Genomic DNA, 21,717 nt, shown 5'->3' on the forward strand with positions numbered 1-21,717 from the left:
CTGCTGCTGTCTGCTTGTCCCCCTCCACCTGCTTCTATCACCTGCTGAGCCACTGTGGGCACCCAAGCGGGCTGGCCAGCCAAGCGCGCCTTCCTCCCGGAGGATCCCGTGAGCCCCCGGAGGGTGGAGATGGTGCCCCGCGCCGACCCCAGGGCCCTGCCTGGCCCTGAGGGTGCTTGGTAGGAGGGTGTTTGTTGAATAACGGTGTCGAGGCCTGTAAAGCACCCGGCACACCAGTTAATTGAGTGGCGCTCTACCCTTCGTGGAATCAGGCAGGGGAGGAAGATGAGGGCCCGGTAATGGAGTATTTGGAAGTTATAATTAACTTTTTACTGGTGCCCTAGCATGAAACGATATATAAGACAATATAAAAGGGGTCCAAGGATTTAGTTAAATAGAGCTGGGTCTTTTGCAAGTAAACCCTTAATTAAAATCCGTGAGGGAGGAAGGGAGAGGAAGGGATATGGAGAAATCACTCCGAGGCAGAGTCTGGTTCCTGCCTCGTCTGCCACAGTGTTGAAGGCCCGAGGGCTGAGGAAACGGGCTGCCCACAGTCCTTTGGCCTCTTTGTGATGCGGTCCAGGAGCCCATGGAGTGGGCTCTGGGGGGTGAGAGGCCCCGGAGAGGAGCAAGGCGCTGGCCCTCCCAGGCAGGGGCTGGAGGCACAGGGATTGTTAGACTTTGTGGGGAATGACCGTCTCCACTGCAGCCAGAGGTGACCGCCCCCTCAGCCACTTCTCCCCTTCCCGTGGCAGCCCACGTTCTGGCTGTTCCCCACTCTCCGGTCCACCCTTCCTGTGGGGGGGGGATACCCTCCCCGTGGAAGGCTGAGCTGTCCCTCTCTGTCACCCTCAGCTCTGTCCCCAGCAGCGTGTGCGAGGCCCTGCTTTTGTCTTATCCCTTTAGCTGTACCTTTCTGACCCCGACACTTCCCGCGTTGTCGCACCAAGCGCTTACCTGTGCGCGTGTCATCTGCTTGCCACACTTGGCCGTGACCTCACCCCCGCCTACACTGCTTCACGGTCCGTACTTGCCACGTGGCGTGCCTCCTGACCGCTGCCATGGCGTGGGGAGGGCATCCCTCATTTTTTGGTACCAGGCTGCAGAGACAGTACCTGGCTGGCCCCACTCGTGGGGAGCAGGACGCTTGCTGGGCTCTCCAGGCAACAGAACCATTCCACTGCCTGGCACCCCTGGGGGCAGGGCAGAGTGGGGGTGGGGTGGAGTTCTCCTGGCCACAGCTGACATCTCCAGGGCTGTAAGCAACTCAGGCTCTGCAGGGACAAGCCTCACACTGATCCAGGCAGTGGTGCCCCGGGTCTGCATCCTCCTGGCCTCTCGGCCCTGGATAGGTCAGTGAGGGTCTCCCTCTCCTGCTGGGCTGTGACTGTGGGAGGACAGGGGAGGGGTCCACCCTCACCCCAGTCTGTACATGTCGTAGGAGCCCCCTGCGTTCTCTGGCTTGTTGTTGGAGGTTCAGGGATGACCACCGCAGGTGCGATCCCTGCCCGAGGGGCTTGAGGACAAATGCAGATGGGTCATAAAAATTCAATAAAGAGGCAGGATCATTTTGGTGATTAGGTCAGTAAATCAGGTCAGCAAATAGGGGAGGTGATAGTGATTGGGGCAGGGGTTTATCGGACATAATGTGGCCCCAGAAGCCCCCTTCGTAGCTGGAGGCCCACGCGGCTGAGCCCAGTGGCCGTGGAGGCCCAGAGAGGAGGCCCAGACCTGCTGACCGGCAGCCTGCAGCCGGGGCGAGGACGTGGATTTTATTCTAAGTGTTAAGGAGACCCCTGGGGCTTAGGCAGGGGAAAGACACTGTCTGATGCAGTGTTTTGAAAGACTCCTTTGGCTGCTGGGTGGAGCTGGGCTGTGGCAGGCAGGGAGGTCTGGGCACCAGGGGAGGCCGCACAGGTGTTGGCGAGAGGCGAGGGGAGCTGGGACTGGACTTGGGGGCGGCCGTGGGGGCAGAGCACAGTGCAGGCTTTGGCTGGAATTTGGAGGTGACATCAACAGGATTGCTGCTGGGAGGTATGGATGGAAGGTGAGGGGGATCGCTGACCTGCACGAGACAGGCACTCAACAAGTACTGGTTAAGCAAAGGGAGAAAAGAAAAGAGAAATGTCACAATGCGGTCACGTCCATCAAAATGTGCAGCCAGCTTTTTCTGGTTTTTTGTTTTTTTATGATCTTACAATGGTCCTCGCTGAGAATGTCCAGTAGACCTAAAATGGATCCTGGTTCATTTGCTCGTTAGTTGGACGCCGTGGCCTGATTCGGACCTTCCCAGAAACAGGTGATTCTTGCAAACACTCCAGATTGAATATTTAATACAAAAATTTTCTTGGACTTCGGTCCCCATGTCATTTCCGGCACCATTCTGCTCAGGAGCTGTTCGGTGTCCGAGGAGTTTGGTTGAGGGTAGCACGGGGGCCAACATGGCTGATGAGCACCGGCTCGCCTCGGTGCAAGACTGAGGCTCAGACGGAAAATGGGTGAATGGTACGGCAGAGGTTTGGTGTTCAATTAAAAAATTAAATTTCTGTATTCATAAAATAATTATTCACAAAGCCAAAGTGTGTTTTAGGGGCTACAAGAGAGAAAATTATCTTCTAATAAAGACGGGAAAAAAAGTCTAGAATTCTAAGTTGTGGTCCAATGATTTTGACCAGCCATAGTTACAGTAGTTTCATATTAATGGGTAAGCCCCTTGAAAAGTGTGTTTAAAAGCTAATTATCTTTTTTTTTAAGGGTTTATTTATTTATTTATTTTAGAAAGAGGGAGAGAGAGCAGGGGGAAGGGCAGAGGGGGAGGGAGAGGGAGAGAGAATGTCAAGCAGACTCTGCACTGGTTTTGATCTCATGACCCTGAGATCATGACTTGAGCCAAAAACAGGCGCTCTACCAACTGAGCCACCCAGGCGCCCCTTAAGTGCTAATTATTTGTTTACAAAACAGAATGGCTTTGGAAATGAATGAGACCTACTGGTGTGTGTGTGTGTGTGTGTGTGTGTGTGTGTGTGTGTGTGTGTGTGTATGTATATTTCAAACATGTTTTGCAAGATCCTCATCCTAAAAATTTCTGTCTTAAGTTAAAAACAACAACAAAAAACTTATGTTTAAACAAGGTATAGATGCACTCTCTGAAAGTTCTTTCTTTGTTTTGTTGTTTTGGGGGACTTTTTTCCTTGCTTATCTGTATCCCATTTTGTGCCAAAAGATTTGAGATGCTTTATAAAAACAATACGGTATAATAAAATGGTAGAATATCAAGGATAAATTAAAAACCAAGATTAAAAAAAAAGAAAGAAATTAGAGTAGTTCAGGGCTTTCCCAGGGCTACATGGACCCTGTGAGCTGGAAATCAGAGACTGAGCTTCCTGGGGGCCAAAGGGAAAAGGGAAATGCTTTTGACAAATGGTTTTGATGACTGGGAAGAGGAAATGTGCAAGGCTCTCTGATTGATCCTTCCCCTGTGTCCTGTTGGATATCCATCTCATTTACCTGTGAGTGTCTTGAAGACCAGACTTGTGTCCCTGTCTTTTCTGTACAGGAAGATCTTGGTAAAGATGTTTGTATTTGAACAATAACAATGAATATTTGTTTGGCATTTCCCAGTATATTAAACATGTCCATTTCTGGCATTCATTGTGGGCCTCACCCCCCTTAGGATTGATTGAAGTTTCTTTTTTTCCCCTCTACTGGTTTGGAAATTTTACATTCTTTTTCAGTTTGTTTAGTGGTTACTCATAAATGTTTAATATGCATCTGACTTAACTCAGTCTAAAATTAATCAACACCTCCATTCTTCCCTGAAGGTCCCTGGAACACACCCACCCCATCCCCTTGCACCATCTTATATATCTTTGCTGTCTGGTGTCTCACTTCTGGTTTGTTTTTAAGCCTGCCCTGAGGTAGGAATCATCACGATCATTAATAATAATTGTTTCCATATTTATACTTGATTGTTTATGCAACATATGTTTGCTGAGCACTTGTTCTGGTGCTGGACATGATTCTGGGCACTGGGGATGCAGTAGTGAATGAATAAAAGGCAGGCCATGGATAAAGAGAGATCTAGTGTGTTGGAGAATTAGGATAGGGGTCAGGGCAGGACCTTCTGATGAGGTGACATTTGAGCAAAGACCTGAATGGGGGGAACCAGTTAGGGAGGGTGTTCTGGGCAGAGACAGTAGCTCTGAGTCTGTGGTGCTGGTGACACCTTTGAGGACCCCCAGGGAGGCACACGGCTGGATTGCCATGGAGGGCTTGAGGGAGTGAGTGGGGGAAGCAGAGGCTGGATGGGGGGTGGGAACCAAGTAGGGAAGTTCAGGTGGCTTCATGTAGGATGTGGCACTTGAGGGAGACCTTGGCATTTGGGCAGTGTTTGGTCAAGTGAAGTGTGGTTTCAGGCAGGGGAAGGGGCAGGCTAACCAAGGGTCTGAGGCCGGGGCTCTGCCTTGCCATGGGTTTGCAATCATTCTTTCACTCAGTAAACATTTGTTGAGTACCTGTCTTGTCCTAGACCCTGGGCTAGGGCCTGAGGCTATAGTGGGTAGCAAAGCAAACAAGACTTCTACTAAAGAGATATATATGTAAGAAAACACCATGGCACGATGGAGACAAGTTGAAATGGTGGCCTGTGACCAAGTTAGACCCATCTAAGTTTAACTCACAGCTCACCTGCCTCTCAGGTGTAGACCACGGGCAGGTGACTTACCTGCCCTGGATCTCAGATCCCCATCTGTACCTCGGATCCTCCCAGGCTGGTGGTTATGTGGAGGAGGGATGCCGTGTTAATAACCACATGGGCTCGGAGCCTTTGCTGGGTTTCCCTCCATGACCCTCTTCCCCTGCAGAGCATCTTCACTCGTTTGTGCTTATTCGAGGCTGTGGAACCATTGGAGGAAATGTTGGTTGGTAGAAATACTGGTTTTATCACTCAAGAGTTGTGAAAGCAAGATTTGCTGTGTGCTGCTTTTTTTTTCTTTTCCCTACCAACGTGGAGAGATGTGTTTGGATATGAAATAAGCCTGTGGGTTTTTTTTTAAATGTCATTTCCATGCTGGACTTCATTCCAAAAACAGGAATAGTCAACAGCCAGAACATCCTGGCTAGCACAGAAATGAAATATTCTGTCCCCGTGTGCACACAAACTTCTGAAATGTCTGGAAGATCCCACCATTTCCCTGTCCACACCTTCCCCCGCCTGCCTCCTGCACCTGGACTCGGCACAGACTTTATCAGAAGCTCTGTGTCCGGTTTGGTTGGGAGATTGTGATCACCACTTAGAGAGGGTGTGGGAACCGCCCCGTCCCACTGCTGCTGTTTTTACAGAGCTTGCGAGGTGTCTCCCCACTGGTCTCTCGCATCATCCTCACAGCCGGCCTTCTCAGACTCCAGGCACATGAGAAGCCCCTGGAGGGGGATCTTGCTCAAATCCGGATCCCAATTTGGCGGGTCTGGGATGGGTTGGAGATTTTACATTTCTTATAAGCTCCCGGGTGGTGAGTGGTAACCCTAGACCGGCACTGTCCAGTCCGGTAGCCACCTGCCTCATGCGGGTATGGAGCACTTAAAATGTACCCGCTAGTGTGACTGAGAAGCTGACTTTTGTGTTTTATTGCATTGTAATTAATTTGAAATTAAAGAGCTACAGGGGGTTAATCGCTTTTGTATGGGATGACACAGCTAGACAACCCCTTGAGGTGTCTGCCGTTAATGTCTCTGCAGATGAAGAAACTGAGCTCAGCCTGGTGAAGAGCTTGCCCAAGACTGTATAGTAAATAAAAGTGGAATCAGGTTTCTAACCCAAGGTCTATGCTTTTTCTTAAATTTTTATTATTTTTTAATGGCTAAGGTGATTTTTTTTTTTTTAAACGTGGGAACTTCCCCGGTGTGTCCAGAAAATCCTAGCCTTTTCAATTAGCAAATCACTCCTTTTCAAGACTGTTTTGATATTCATGACCGGGAGTAACACTTTATAGCATCAGGGCCAACCAAACAAAGTCATGTGTAAGTTGCTGATGGGATGGGAGAATTTGTCCAACACCCATATTCGAAAAACACAGTTTTTGCTACAAAGCCTCATTTCCAAGTCTCCGGGCTTAACAGTAATGACTTCCTCTGGATGACGCTTTACAGTTTAAAGGCACTTTACAGTTTAAAGGTGCTTTCATGATGCTTGCTCACTTCTCCCTCAAAACAAGCAGCCCGGGTTCTTTGTAATGTTGTCCCCACTTTACAGATGAAGAGACTAAGGTCCAGTGTAGGGATATGGTTTCCTGGAGGTCACCCAGCTCCTGGCTTTCAGATGTCACCTTCTCAGAGAGACCTTCCCTAGATTGGTCAGCTCCCTACCCTGATGCTTCCTGTCCAGCTCACCCGGCTTTATTTGTTCCATATTCATTATCCCCACCTGACCTGGTACGTAATTGTTTATTCCTTTATTGCCAATATCCCACAAAGGTCTACTTCTCCAAGGTAGGCATCTGGTTGGTCTCACGCATGTCTGCACTTCAGCACCACGGACAGCACCAGCACCCCCCCCACCCCCCGCCCCAGTAGGCACTCTTATTTGTTTATTATTTATAAATTAAATCAAATTCCTTACATGAGAGAGGAGCCAGTGGGAAGGATGCCACCTTCGGAGCAGCAGGTGGACCCCCTCCCCAACCCTGCCTGGCCACATGCCAAGGCTCCTGGGCAGCCTTGAGATAATCATTACTCTTATGCCTCAGCATATTTATCCACAAGTGGGGTACCAAGTGGGGTAATACACTTTCTTTGTGGAGCTATTGTGAGATTGCATAAGACATTGCAGTTGGGATCCTGCTTAACTAAGCACGTGGGTCTGGAGAGAGACCTGGCCTCAGTTTTCTCATCTGTAAAAAGGGTCTAATATTGACAGAGCTCAATGAGGCAGGGGGTGATCTGGGCTCAGCATGGGGCCTGGCATGGGATAAACATACAATAAATTCAGCTACTGTTTCTGTTGCAGGTGTTTTATGAATGCATCTAAAGTGCCCGGCACAAAATAGATGCTAAGCTGATGGCAGCTTTAATTGTTATTATTAATACCTAATCCAAGGAAGCCTTCCTTTTTTTTTTTTACAGTTATTTAAAAGTTAGGATTTAGTTCTTTGAAATTTGTTTTAAAAAGAAAGCAGATTTTTTTTAAGTGTATAGTTTTGGTTTTTTTGATTTCTCTTAAGAAGACGAATTTCACACCTTTCTGAGTGTGCACGATGCAAATGAAGATCTGAGACTCACCGAAGGCCATTTGGAGCTAATTCTGGGCTGGTTTGACAGCCACGACACTGAAGGGGAAGCACTGAGCTGACAAAACGGGGCTTTCTTGGGTAATGTCCCAACCTCTCCAAATAGTCACTTTCCAGACTACCATTTGTCATATTGGAGTTCTAAAGGATTTTTCATTCATTGACCCAACGGTGTTCCCTCCCCCCTTAGCACTCTTCCTTGGTTCTCTGCTGTGTCCTGGGAGAAGTCCAGACCTTTGCCTGATAGCTGGGTGTGATCCCAACTGTGGGTGTGATCCCAACTGTCCCTCCCAGGCCTGCTTCCACCCTCCTTTGCCTGCCCTGGGCTTCGAAGCAATTGCCAAATACCTAGCAGGTGGATTTTCCTACCTCCAAGCCATTGCTTCTAGGACGCGTCCTCCTAGGATGTCTGCCTGGGGAGTCGCTGCTCATCCTTGATACCTATTTCTATGATTATGTCTCTCATCCACCGTTTCAGAGCCCCTCCCTTACTCCTCGTCAGGGAAGGGAAAGCTTGGTGCTGTATGGTTCCATGGGGCTAGGTATCACCCCACTACAGATCCCAAACTGCTTGTGTGTGTCTTTCCCACACTAGAGGGCAGGAGAAGGGTCTCTGTCGGGTCCGCTCTGCTCCCAGTTTCCAGCACTTATGAAGGCCAAGGAAAAGGATTGTGGAATAAAGGAATGGGTAAACAGAGGTGCAAGATGATTTTACTTTAGCGTATCTTAACATCCAAAATGTCTTTTTAGCTTTAAAGTGGTGGGTTTTACAAAGAAATATTTAAAAAATAGGGACCTGTGGCCTTAATCATTTTTGAATACTTATTTCAGTGGCTACTGCAAAGAACATCGCTTTGGCCATATTTTCTCCTCTTTAAAGAGTTGTCTGTAGCCAGAAGGCACCTGTGAAACCTTTTGGAAAACTATTCAGTAACACAAGGGCCAGGTATCTGTCCCTGTAGCCCTGCCTTTAGTCCAGGGCTGTCAGACCCTGGGAGAAATCCATGCTGAGAGTTTTCTGGGAAGGTGGAAGCAGGTGTGGGCTTCCCGTCCTGAAGCTTCTTTGCTGGGACTTTTTGATGCAGGGTGGGGGGGGGGTGGGGGATGGGAGTNCTTTGGGATGGGAGTGGGGGGTGGTGAGGGGGCCGAGGCTCTAGATAGCCACTTAGTCCCTTTCCGCCTTGAAACCATGATGACCTCTGAAGTACTAAAATTGTTTGCCTCCACAATTAGGATGATTGGCCTCCAGGGTTCTAAGATTCTAAAAACAGCATTTCTAGGATTCTAAGGTCCCAGGAACCTACGGTTCTACCAGCTCACAATTCTAGTTGTCTGGGTTTCAGGGTCCTAGTTTTCTGCTTCTGAGACTTTTAAAACGTTTAAATTGTAGTAAAATATACATAACATTTATCATTTTAAGTAAAATGTACATTTCAGTGGCATCAAGCACACTCACAGTGCTGTGCGACCATCACCACCGCCCGTCTCCAGAAGTTTTTCATCTTGTAAAACCAAAAGTCCATACCTATTAAGCTATAAATCCCTATATCCTCTCCCCCCAGCCGCAGGCAGCCGCCACCCTACTTCCTGTCTCTGAATTCAGTTATCTAAGTACCTCATGTAAGTAGAATTGTACAGTGCTTGGTTTTCGGTGACTGGCCTGTTTCACCAAGCGTATCTTCATGGTGCACACATGTGTCAGAATGAATGCCCTTCCTTTTTTAAGACTGAATAATATTCCATCGTATGGATGGAATTGTGTTTATCTGGTCTTCTATCCATGGATACTTGTTGTTTTCTGGGTTTTTGATAGTAGCCATTCTAATAGGTGTGAGGTGGTGTCTCGCTGTGGTTTGATTAGCATTTCCCTGATGATGAGTGATGTTTGAACATCTGTGCTCATTGGCTATTTGTATGTCTTCCTTGGAGAAGTGTTTATTCAAGTCCTTTGCCTACATTTTTCTTGTTGTTGGATTGCAGAGTTTTTTAATATGTTCTGGATATTAACCCCTTATCAGAAATAATAATTTGCAAATATTTCCCCCATTTTGTGGGTCGCCTTTCCACTCAGTTGATCCTTTGATACACAGAAGATTTTAATTTGGGAGTATTTTTTTTCTGTTGTTGCCTGCACTTTTGGTATCCTATTCAAGAAATCAATTGCCAAATCTAATGTCATGAAGCTTTGCCCCTATGTTTTCTTTTAAGAATTTTGTCGTTTCAGCTCTTACTTTTAGGTCTTTGTTCCCTTTTGAGTTAATTTTTGTATGTGGTGTACGGTAAGGGCTCAACTTCATTCTCTTGAGTGCAGATAGCCAGTTTGCCCAGAACCACATGTTAGGAAGATTATCCTTTCCTCCACTGAATGTCTTGGCACCTTTGTTGAAAATCATTTGACCATATAATTTCAGCTCAGGTCATGATCTCTCAGTGTTGTGAGATGAAGCCCTGTGTTGGGCTCCATGCTGGGCATGGAACCTGCTTAAGATTCTCTCTCTCCCTTTCCCTCTGGCCCTCCACCCCTTCTCCGTCTCTTAAAAAAAAAAAAAAGAAAAGAAAAGAGAAAAGAAAAGAAAAGAAAATCATTTGGCCATACATGTGAAGATTTATTTCTGGGCTCTCTATTCTATTCCATTGATCAGCCTCTGTATTTAGACCAGTACCATACTGTTTAATTACCGTAGCTTTTTAGTTAGTTTGAAATCAGAAAGTGTTTGACCTCCAACTTCGTGTTTCTTTTTCAAGATTATTTTGTCCGTTGAGATTCCATATGAATTTTGGCATGGGTTTTCTATTTCTGCAAGAAACATCATTGGGAGTTTGGTAGGGACTGCATTGGATCTGGAGATTGCTTTGGGTAGTATTGATATCTTAACAATATGAACCCTTTCAATCCATGAACGTGGGATGTCTTTTCATTTGGTGTCTTCTTTAATCGCTTTCAGCAAATGTTTTGTAATTTTCAACATATAAATCTTTTGCCTCTTTGGTTAAGCTTATTCCTAAGTATTCTGCTCTTTTTGATGCTATTGCAAGTGGCATTATTTTTAGATTGACTTTTAGTGTATAGAAACACACCTGAGTTTTTTTGTGCATTGTTTTTGTATCCTGCACCTTTGCTGAATTCATTTAATTTGTTCTAAGATCTTTACTGCTTTTAAAAATGTTTTTTTTTTAAAAGATTTTATTTATTTGACAGAGAGAGACAGCCAGCAAGAGAGGGAATACAAGCAGGGGGAGTGGGAGAGGAAGAAGCAGGCTCCCAGCAGAAGAGCCTGATGTGGGGCTCGATCCCAGAACCCTGGGATCACGCCCTGAGCCGAAGGCAGACGCTTAACCGCTGTGCCACCCAGGCGCCCCTAAAAATGATCTTCAAAGGCTGTTTACAGGGGCCATATGATCTTCTCCAAAGTATTATGTTATTTAAAATAAAATCATTTGGAGCTCCTCGTAACAGGAGAGACCTTGTAAGGACTTAAACATATGCCAACAGCCTTTTTTTTGGAGGAATGTTTTGTAAAAAAAGCCTCTGGCACATGTCATATGTGTTGGTTTAACAGTCATGGGCTTCAGCTCAGAGAGGTCTGGGTTCAGATTCCCACTTCCCTGCTTATCAATTGTGTAGTTATGTAACCTCACTAAGCCCCAATTTCTATCTTATATCTTTCAAACATGCTGTCCATTTTGTGAGACTGTTATTTTGAGAGTTAGAAATAGGGCATGACGGAGCCTGTCTCAGACTCTCAGCAGGTGACACCTGTGATGTCATTAATGTCTGCCTGACCTGCCCAGGTGAGGAGCGGCTTGGCCAGATCACCCGCCTTTGAACCTGGCTGCCAGAGTAATCCCAGCACTTATATGTTCAGAATATCAGAGGAATCAACCAGTTAAGGTTTTCTGCCTGTTTTGTCTTTCAGTTGGTCTTAACTGTGCCTGGGTTTGATTTGGGTCTAGGTTTTGAGCAACAGGCAGAGCAAGTGAGAGGTCAGGCTGTCCCTGGAGAGAATTAGGAAGTGGGCAAGGAGCACCTGGCCTCCTGTTGAATTTCTCTTATTCAATTAAAGTTTTATTTGCATCAAAGTAATACATATACATGGCCACAATGCTCTACAAGGCTTATGATGAAACCAGCAGTCCCCTCCCCATCCCCCTCCTCAGTTCTGAGTCCCATTCTCCATGTAATCCTGGTAACTTTTATTATTAGGGTGTCTCTAAGTAACAACTTATGACTGTCTTTTATTTTTCCATTTTAGATGTTACTCTTTAATTTCTTACATTTAAAAATGAAGATTTAGACTTAGCCTCTCCACCCATATACACACATCTCTTCTTCTGTCCTTTTAATATTGTTCTAAGACAGTTTTAGGTTAAATATTCGTTGTGCAATTTGTTTTTCCTAAAGTAGTCAATTGTTTTGTGTGCTCACTTGTTTTTCTGTGTACCCATCATGGTTCATCCCTGTGTCTTGTGGAATTTTTTTTTTAAAAAGTCTTTGTTTATTTATTAGAGAGAGAGAATGAGTGGAGGGGAGGGGCAGAGGGAAGAGAAGCAGACTCCCCACTGAGCTGAGAGGCTGATTAGGGGCTCGATCACAGGACTCTGAGATCATGACCTGAGCTGAAGGCAGACGCTTAACCGACTGAGCCACCCAGGCACCCCCCTGCAGACCTTTAAATGTCCCTCAGCAATGTGATGAGACCTGCTAAGCCATCTTCTGGCTCCTTTTTCTCACTTTCCCTTGAGCCTCTGACCCTGGCCCAGTCTGGACTGTTGAGCCTGCGTACAGCCATCATTGGAGTCTCTGCCTTTCTTCCGTCCTGGAGCCCCTGGTTCCATCACCCCGTGGCTTCCTTCTTGGTTTACTCCCTCATTTTGGTGGAATACACCCTCCAGTAGCCTTCTGAGAAAGAATGCGGTAGACATAAATGTTTGGCAAAGCTGCATGTCAGAAAAAGAAAAGTCCTTATTCTGTCCTCAGTCTTGACTGATAGCTTGCCTAGCTATAGAATTCCAAGCAGCACATCATTTTCCCTCAGGATTTGGAAGGCACCGCTCCAAAAACAGTCTTGTCGCTCTGGTATAGCCAGTGAGAACCCCACTCTTGTTTGCATACCTCATCCTCAGTGTCGGAGCCGTCTTGTTTCTGGGCAGTGTGCCTTGAGACTTTTTTCATTCATTTTTCGGGGTACTCAGGCAACCTTTTTAATGGCTCAAACTTTGTCCTTCAATCCTGGGACATTTTCTCATATTCTTATATTTTTAAAAATTTCCCTCTTCTGTTTTATCTGTGACCTCTCCTTCCACCACTCATACAACTGATTTTTGTATCTTTCCTCACCTGGTACTCACGTCATTGTCTTTTTGTTTCAGTCTCTGGGAGATTTTTCTCAACTTTATCTTCCCACTCTTTAACCAAATTTTTTAAATGCTGCGAAGATTTTCTTTCTTTTGTGAAGAGCACCCTGCTAGAATTTCATGGGTGCAAAATCTTCTATTATCTCGCTGAGGGTGTTAATTATATATTAAGTTATTTCTCCTGCATCAGTCCCATTTTCTCCAATTTCCTTTCTCCAGCTTGCTTGGGTCTCTGAGTCTGTTCAGCGTGGAGGTTGCCCTCCGAGGTCTGATGACCCTGTGTGTTTGTACATTTGAAAGCTGTGTGTGTGCAGGGCTGCAGCTTGCCATCATGGGGACGTGACCATCTCTTTGGGAGAACCCCCTGTGTCTGTAGGTTTTCCCTCCTGGCTCTGTCTTTCTCCCCAGGGAGGGCTTTCCCATTTGCAAGCCTGACTCCCAGGATTTGCGAGCTGAGTGGGGAAGGGGCCTGGGGGCTCCAGGCTTTCACTGTATCTTCCTCTTCTTCAGCTCATGCCTTGCGTGCCCATCCTCCCTCAGGCCTGGTGGTCCCTAAATAGGGTTCGTTAGAGCTGTTATTTTCCCTTGAAACTAAACCCCCCTTCTTCTGTGGAGACGAGCAGGGAAGGGAAGGGCCTAGTTCCCTGAAGGGCTGTGATGGGGGAGGGGCCCAGACCCACCTGCTTCTATAGGTTCTAGGTCAGACCACACACTTGGGTCTGCAACCCTGAGCCACCCTGGCCTCTGGCCATAGCTGGGATTGCTTCCTGTGCCCCCCCCCCCACTTCCCCCGGCCCTTCCCTTCTCCTTCACCAGCCCTCTCCTGAGGCTTTGGTTTCAGTTTTTTCTGCTCAGCCAAGCCAATCCATTCATGCATCCCTCCAACTCCCAAACCTTTCTCCTTGGAGGGTCATGCCTTTTTGATTGCTTTGCTGTTGATTTCATGGGACGTCAGCAACAAGTAGATTAACGTGGGCGTTTAGATGCCATTCCTGTGAAAATGCCCTTTTGGCCCCACTGTCTTACCCTATGACACCCCCACTGGGGAGCCTGCACCCCAGCATTACTTACACACCTGCCTGGAAGGTCTCAGAGAGCAGAAAGGGCTCTGACGGTCAAGTCCAGCACAACACCTCCTCATGGAACACATGGGGTGACACAGCTCACACCTCTGGAGGCTGCCACCCAACAGGCTGGTCTGTGGGGGGATCATCAGTCCCATTCACGGTAATTAGCTTCACCTTCCAGAACACTCATCGCGGGTTGGTTGGGAGACCTTCGGTGAGTCATTGACCCCCTCTGACCCTCATCCTCTGTCCCTCGTAGGTGATAATACATCGCGGATTCAGGAATGTGTGCGATGACCTACCTGAGCCCAGCCCTGTGCTGGGCCCAGAGAAGGAATCGGGCAGGTCCCGGAAGGGTGCCCAGGCTGGTGAGGGAAGCGAGAGCACCGGCTGGGCAGGGCTGGGAGCCCCGGGTGTTGGGGAACGCCCGTCCCCTGATCAGGTTGGGTGAAGGGGGGTGTTCATAGCAGGCATCTTGGAGGAAGCCGCACTTGGGCTGACTGTGCAGGGTGAGTGGAATTGGAGTGGCCTCAGAAAGAAGGGCAGGGAGGGGGTGTTGTGCAAGGTGAGGTCAGAGCACCAACAGAGCCTGGCCCCGAGGGGGCGCCATAGCCTCAAGCGCTGAACGTGACCAGCTTGGCCCCCACCTGAGACCCCAGAGCCTTTTCTGAACACCTTTGCGTTAGCGTTCTTCCCGGCCTGGCCGTGGATTCCGGGGAGGTTCGTACGCAATCTTCCCGGCTGCCTTTGGCCTTGTTTTGGGGAGGAAGGACGCAGAGACTTTCCAGTTGTCCCTTTCAGCCTAAAGTCGTTGTGCTCTGCGGTAGCAGTTGGAACGAGCATTTAAGGATGATTAGGACTGAATGTTCCTGTTTTAAAAACATTTCCCAGGAAAAACAAATGTTTGAAAGTTAAACATTTTGGCTATTAGGATGGAACAGAAGAAAAACTGCATTTGCCTTTTAAATATGGGCACTGGAGCTGAGTTGGGAATCCAGACCCCTCCCACGCTGGACCGCGGGCCAGGCAGGGTGGGTGGCAGGGCCCGCCTGCAGGTCAGTGCAGGGTCTGCCAGCCCAGGAGGGGCCCTTCCCACCCTGGGTGTCTCCACACCCAGCTCTGGGCAGGCTGACCTGCCAGTGGGACCCCAGGCAGGTGACCTGACCTCCTGAGGCTTCTTTTCTCATCTTTATCTTCCCGGCTCACATTTCTGGACTGCGTCGTAGAACACGTATTTGGTCCTCCTAACAGCCCTGGAAGGTACCAATATGGCTGGCATCCAGATGGTATCAACATGCTTGTAATTTTCCGTATTCTGATGCTCTGACATCTTGGGGCCGTGCTAGCCTGGAGGGACTGCCCCTCCCAGGGTTAACCAGTTCTAGAGAGAATTAAAGGACCCACCTTTGAGCACACCTTACATATACAAACCAACCAACCTAGAGCCCCTGCCTCCACCCCACCCCCTCCTTTATAGGCTCTCACACCGTCAGCCCCTACCATGGACCCCCAGTCACCCCAGGGCCAGGCACCCGACAAGTGGGGGCAGCCCCTGGGCACCTGAGCCTGCCAGAATGGTCTAGCCTAGCCAGTCCTAAACTTGCTTACCCTGCCTCCTGTCTTGTCCCTTGGAAACCACAACAAAGGCTCTGGTCCAGGTTTCTTCTTCACTCCTTCTGCCTCCTGACCGGCCCTGGCTTCCCCGTGTGGCCAGTATGGCCCTGAATCCGCCTGTGTCTAGGGATCTGTGAGGATAAACTTCCTATTCATGACTGCGTGTCTTACTGATACCCGGGTGTCTTACTTACATCTGATTAAAACAAACCGCGGGGGAAGTACAACACAGGAGCTTTACAATCTTCCTAGTGTGCTTCTTACAAGAACCCGAAGTTCTTATAGGTCAAGAAGACCCTGAGGCTCAGAGAAGTGAGAGTTTTCACCCTCGGCCAGTCAGCCAGTAGGTGGAAATCGGATTCAGGCTTTTTGGGCTCCATGGTGAACCCCTCCCTGACACTGCCCCTTACCTGGGGAAGTGGGGGAGTCTAGAAGCATTGCATATAAAATGTAAATTGCCTATTACACCTCCTAGCACCAGGAAATGCTCACAGCAGGGCAGCAGAAAACAAATTTTGCAAGCACAGTCCCTGTGCGAGTTCCTGTCACTGGGCTCTGGCCACTGGCCCAGGCACGCATCTTCAGACCTCTCCTGCCTGTTCCCGGCTTCACGCAGAATTCCCCATCTCCTCGCGCTGCCGGCCCACGTCCTCTGTGTGTGCTTGGTCGTGTGATTCCATCACCAGCATTAATGCGCCCGAGCTGTGTCGAGACCCACCGGGGGCTCGAAGGGGAGTCGTGGAGCCTGCTCCAGCCCAATGTTGTTCTAGACCGTGCACCATACCAAGAAGCCTGCTAATGTGAGTCTCCCAGACACTGGCAAGTGTTTAAACACAGAACTGTCAAAGACGTACTAAAAACGCAATCAGAGATCGTTATGCCGTCTCTTTATTCCATCCCCCTCTGCTGTGTTCTGTGAGATGGGAATGGGCGGGAAAAGCCGTAAGTGGGCATTTTCCTGATTGTCGCTGCATTTGGAGAACACTAAAACTCTGCCGGGCTCAGCGCGCCGCTCCGGGAACGGCATAGATTACAGAGAAGCGTGTGCAAGTCTTGTTGAATTTAACAGATGATGCAGTTCGGAGGCAGCACTCTGTTCAACGGGACGGGTAAGTGTTAGCGATAAAGAATCGTAACCTCTTGGAAGGAGATTAATCTTGGAAGTGAAAGTATTAGAGGTTTGCCTTGGTGTCCCTCTGTGAGCCCAGAACGCCGTGGGGCAGCTGTATGTGGATGCGTATCTCTTAGGATATATACGGCAAATGGAAAGTTAACAGTATGGTCATCCTCTACTGCTCAGCTGATTTGTACCTAATGGTCTTTTTACCACCCACAAATCCATGCCTAGCAAATGCCAGGAACTCAGCTAAGCTAGCTGAGTAGAAAGGAAGCATTTGGGGAAGATGGTCTGAACATTGTCGTGCAGAACACAAAGGTAGGACAATGCCCCGCCGTTCTGGAGCAGGGCTGGTTTCCATGAGGACCTGGGGCTGCTCAGAGATCAGGTTGGGAGATCAGCCACCTGGCCCGGGACATAACCAGCCTGTCAAGGCCATGCTCCGCTCCTCCCACCTGTCCTCATATCTTGCCTGTCCGCAGCTCATCAGGCCTGTCCCGTGAGAGGCTGGTGTGGCCGCTGTCTGGCACTCCCGAGGTGGGAAGCGGGGTTCAAGTCCCGGCTCCCCACTGTCTTGCTGTGTGACCTTAGGCAGTTCCCGTCCCCTCTCTGAGCTTCAGTTTCCTCCTTTGTCCGCTCTGTGGTGTGGACTGGAACCTCTGTGTGTCACTTCTGGCACTGAACTCACGACTGAGTCTCGTTGGCCAAAGTGTCCCTGACGCTGTCTCCCTAGGGTCAGGTACAGGGCTCATGCTCCATCTGAGCTTGTGGACAGCTGACCAGGGTGGGGGGTAGTATGACAATGGGGCCCAGCCACAGGGAAGAAAGCGAGTTTCTGGCCTGATGGGCTTTTGGGATAGGCTGACTGGATTCTTTGCTTCTGAGGGGCCGATGAGGGGAGGTGGGAAAGAAAAAACATTTGGACCCATCTGTCCCCTCTCTTAGCTTCATCTGCCTGGAGAACCCTCCCTCTCCTGGGGTTTGGGGACTCCTGGAACTTTGTCAGGCAGGTGCTTCTGGCAGGCGCTGGGTGGCTCTCCTGCAAGCCTGCCATCTTCCCTGATGCCGGGAAGGACAAAGGGAACAGCATGAATTTCTTCTGTGTGCTGAAGAGTTTGTGTTCGTCTCATCTTTTTACCCACAAAGCCCCTGCCAGTTAATCAGTTACTGAGGTCCCCAAACATAGATAGAGGATGGGGGCGGGCAGAAGCTGTGTACAGGCCCAAAGCCTGTGCTGAGTGGTCATCGGCCATTTTATCCACAGGTTGGTAAAAGCTGTAGGATCATGGGAGCACCTGGACGCTAAGGCAGCCTTAGGCTGTAACAACAGAGGTAGCAGTCCTAGACTAGAGGAGGGGACTTCTCTACCCCACTCCAGGATGGTCAGGCCATTCCAGAGCTTTAGTTCCGGCTCCCCAACTCCCACTTGGGAGAGAGCAGGTCCAATTGGAGAAGATTCAAAGGTGGACATTCAGGATTATGGGGGAGGGACAAGGGTCTGAAAACATGCCCTGCTGGGATATTGGGAGAAAAAGTTTGGAGGAAAGCTGAGGGGACCCAGGAGTCAGAAGTCTGTTGGTGTAAAGAAGACAGCCAGAGTTATCTCAGGATGGATGGATTGATTGGTAACTGTGTCTGTCCATTCATCCATAATCCATTGATCTCTGTCCATCCATCCTCCATCCCTCCACGCATCCGCACACGTGCTGGGAGGCAGTGGGCGTGGTGGTTTGGGGTGCCATTCTGGATGAGTTTGATGAGGCCAAGCCCCAAGGTCTGTCAAGTGTCCAGTGCTGTCTGCGGTTTGTGTAAACTTAGGCAACCTCTCTGAGCCTTGCTTTTCCCAGATGGAAAATGGGATAGTTATACTTCAGTGTCTGTGACGGTTATACCCAGCTGGCGAGTTGCCAGGCCCAAGTGACAGATGGGTCTGTGGCTGGACCTCCAGCTCAGAGGGGTGCGGTGCTGGACCATTGATGTGTTTACCAGTGGACGTGCCCCCTGCCTCCCTCCCCTCTTGCAGGGAGAGCCCAGACAGTATTTGAGGGTATCAGGCATCATGACACAGCTCCTGTCCCCACCTGCCTTTGTGTACAGGGGCCTTGAGCCCCCATCCACTCTTCCCTGGGAGGGAAGAAGCCTCAGTTCCCTCCTCTGCGGAGGTGGGGGGAACAGGGGAGAGCTGACAGCTTCGTGCTCACTCGCCAGTCCCGGGTAGTCGGGAGCTGCAGGAATTCATGGAACTGTACAGGTGGAGTCGTTTGCTCATTAGCTTAAGTAACCCCCCAGCCGGGGTGGTGCTCAGAGTGGGGCAGATGGGTGACGTGAAGTCGAAACAGAGTCAGAACTGGAAGGCGGTGGATAGAGGCCACCCCTCGTCCCCCAATGGCAGTGGGGGAAGGGGCTCAGCGAGGGCTCCCAGCTCACTCCAGGTCCTGGTGGCCTTGAAGGAGTCAGAGTTGCTGACCCAGAGATGTGGGATCAGCTGGACCAACGTCCAAGGCCCCTCCTCTGCTCCCCTGCTGTGGGACCTGAAAGGCTCCTGAAATGACAGCCTCATTTCCCCCTGCTACAGAGTGTATCTTGGAAAGTTCCATGGGGATTGGAGGGGCCAGCCTTTACCCAGCGTGGCTGGCCTGATGATGGGGTCCAGGAGATGGCGGTCTTCTCTGGGGTGTCCTCCACGACCGTTCCCCAGATGCTCAGGCCCCCGCAAACCTCCTCCCTCCCCGTGGGCAGCTGGAGCAGGGCCGCCGAGGGGTTCTCTGCCCCATGTCACCCTGTGATGCTGTTGGCGGCTTCATTTGCCAGATTTCTGCTGGGACCTGCCAGGGATGGGACGAGCAAAGCAAACACGTCTAGTCCTATGCCCCTGGCGCTCTCTAGCTCGGCTTGGGGGACAAGTAGATACTCTGCACCCCTGGCCGGGCCCAGCGGGGGGGGGGCTGTGATGAAAGTAGGAGGGTGGGCACAGTGGGGAGGCAGAGTGCCAGGAGAACCTGTCCTCCCTGCCTGACTGGCAGCACTGAAGGGCAGGGGCCTGCTGGGAGTGGGCAGGTCCTCAAGATGAGTGACGTGGGCTCTGTGTGTGCAGTAGGGACAGGTGGGGAGTGGGGCAGACGGACATCGGCTTCCTGTCTAAGGGAGGCACAGATAACTCAGCACTTGACTGGGCCAGGAGCATGAAATTTTAAAACTGATTGATTTTTAGAAAACAAAGAGTGACATTTTATTGGGGATTTTTCACATTTTTTATGTTGGCAACTAGATTCAAATAAAAAAGTCATGCCAAATGAAATGTGCCTGTGGGGAGGTCTGGCCTGCAAACTGTGGCCCCAGGGAAGCTAACACTGTGGATACCAAGCTCTGCGTCTCTGTTCAGTATCTTCTGAAACCCCAGAGCGGTTTGGCGGGGGAGGTGCTCTTCTTCCCGCTTTATAGGTGGGGAAAATGAGGCACACAGCTGGTGAGTGGCAGAGCTGGTCTGGGACCCTGGCCGTCATTGTCTCGGAGCTCCCAGAGTTGATAAACACCAAGGAGGAGAAAACCATCTTTTCTCAAACTTGTGAAGGATTCTGGGGAGGCTGGAGAGACAGCGATGAGCAAGGTTAGGGTTTTCTGCCAGTTTTCCGGAAATCTTCTGTCTTGCTCCTTTCCCTGCCCCGTGGCTGGGCTAGGACTCAGGCAGCCCTTGGGCAGCCGTTTGCCATGGCCACAGAGCTTAAAACCAGGCAGGATGTGTATGTAGGTCCTGGTTTCAGGGGTGGGGTGGGGTGTGAAGAAAGAAGATTCTAACTATGTTCTGGACTCTTCTGTTCCCTTGCAATTAGAATATAATAGTTGTAGTTACAGTGCCTGAAACACTGTTGTATTATTGTTTATTATTCTCATGATTTATGGTTTGCCACAAGTCTCGCCCTGCCCCTTCCTGGAGCTCACACAGGGCTGGGAAAAGCACACTTCTTCCTAGAACGCCTATCGGGAGCGGAGTCTGACCACTCCCACCCGATCCGATATCGTGGGCGTCAGTTCTCAGTAAGGCAAACAGTCCTTAGAATTTGGGGCATTCCTAGAATGGGGTTCCCGATGACAGAGGATGCCGAGTTTCACATCACAGGCCAGGGTGGGAAGGCCGTTCCTGGACTGTGTTCCCCTGGGGAGGCAGTCATGGGGCAGGGGCTCCGCGGAGCCTGGGGGGCTGGAGAGGTCCTTAGCACCCAGGAAGGGGCATTCCCCAGGCACACCCACCTTGATCAGGGTGAAACTGAGGCTCAGAGAGGCTGAGTGACTTGCTCATTTGAGAGGTGACGGAGCCGGGGTTGAAATTGAAGCCAGCAGTCTCCCCAACTGAGCACGGCAGCCCTGTGTGCTCTTGTGGGGGTCCTGGCCACCCCCGGTCAGAGAAGATGCACTGTGAGGGGTGGATCTCCATCAGCCAGGCGGCCCCTTGCTTCTCCTTCTTCGTGTGCCAGGAGCCGGGAGGTTGGGGACCCTTGGGGAGGGTTCACCGAATGTCACTCCCCCCCCCCCAGAAGTCTCTGCAGAGCCAGAGGTGTGGCTTTCTGTGCGTCAGGACAGGGCTCTGCATCCTGGCCTTATGGGGGGCACTTCCCTGGACTCTCCCCAAGCCGGTGGAACGTGTCGGGACACACAGAACTGGCTCAGATAGCCCTGCCACCTCCCGGCCATGTAGCCTCCGGCACATTGCACCCTCGCTTCCCGGGCCTCAATTTCTCCATCGGCACCATGCAGATGTGAGTGTCTGCTCAGTGCCTGGACCAAGGGACCCCAGGAAGCCTCTGGGGTCATGGAAACTGGCCATTTATGCTGAAGAGCCTGGGACTCGAGAAGCGGCTTTCTTGCTGAAACAGGTGCATGGTAAAGCTTCATGTATTGGCTCCTTCAGAAACCAGAGCTCAGGTCCTCTAGAAGTTCCATCGATGGCCACGACGACTCCTCTGTGAAATGGCCGTGGAACGTCACCATTTCCTGCCTGACTCTCCTGTCTGAGGCCCGTGCTGGGCTGGGGTGTGCACACACCCCACGGTGCTTGCCTGAGCCACGGGGGCCCACCCCGCCCGGAGGGGCCGGGAGAAGGGCTTGGGCCTGCGAGGTGGCTTCAGCATTACACTTTTCACCCGCATCAGGGCCACAGGTACTAACATGACTCTTTCTACAGGTCCGGGGAGCCCGGCAACTGAGGCTGGTGGGCGATGGGGAGGCAGGGACCCGAGCGTGGGGTCAGGCTGGCTCTTGGGGGGTGGTGGGGGCCGGGGGGTGG

General features: G+C 50.2%; 1 protein-coding gene across 2 annotated transcripts in view; it reads left to right on the plus strand.

Moving 5' to 3' along the window:
- MPPED1 (metallophosphoesterase domain containing 1) overlaps positions 1 to 21,717 on the plus strand; it is an 81,484-nt gene that overhangs the window by 27,528 nt on the left and 32,239 nt on the right. The gene's annotated exons all lie outside the window — the stretch shown is intronic.

Source organism: Ailuropoda melanoleuca, chromosome 15, assembly GCF_002007445.2.
Source record: "Ailuropoda melanoleuca isolate Jingjing chromosome 15, ASM200744v2, whole genome shotgun sequence".
Lineage (NCBI taxonomy): Eukaryota > Metazoa > Chordata > Mammalia > Carnivora > Ursidae > Ailuropoda > Ailuropoda melanoleuca.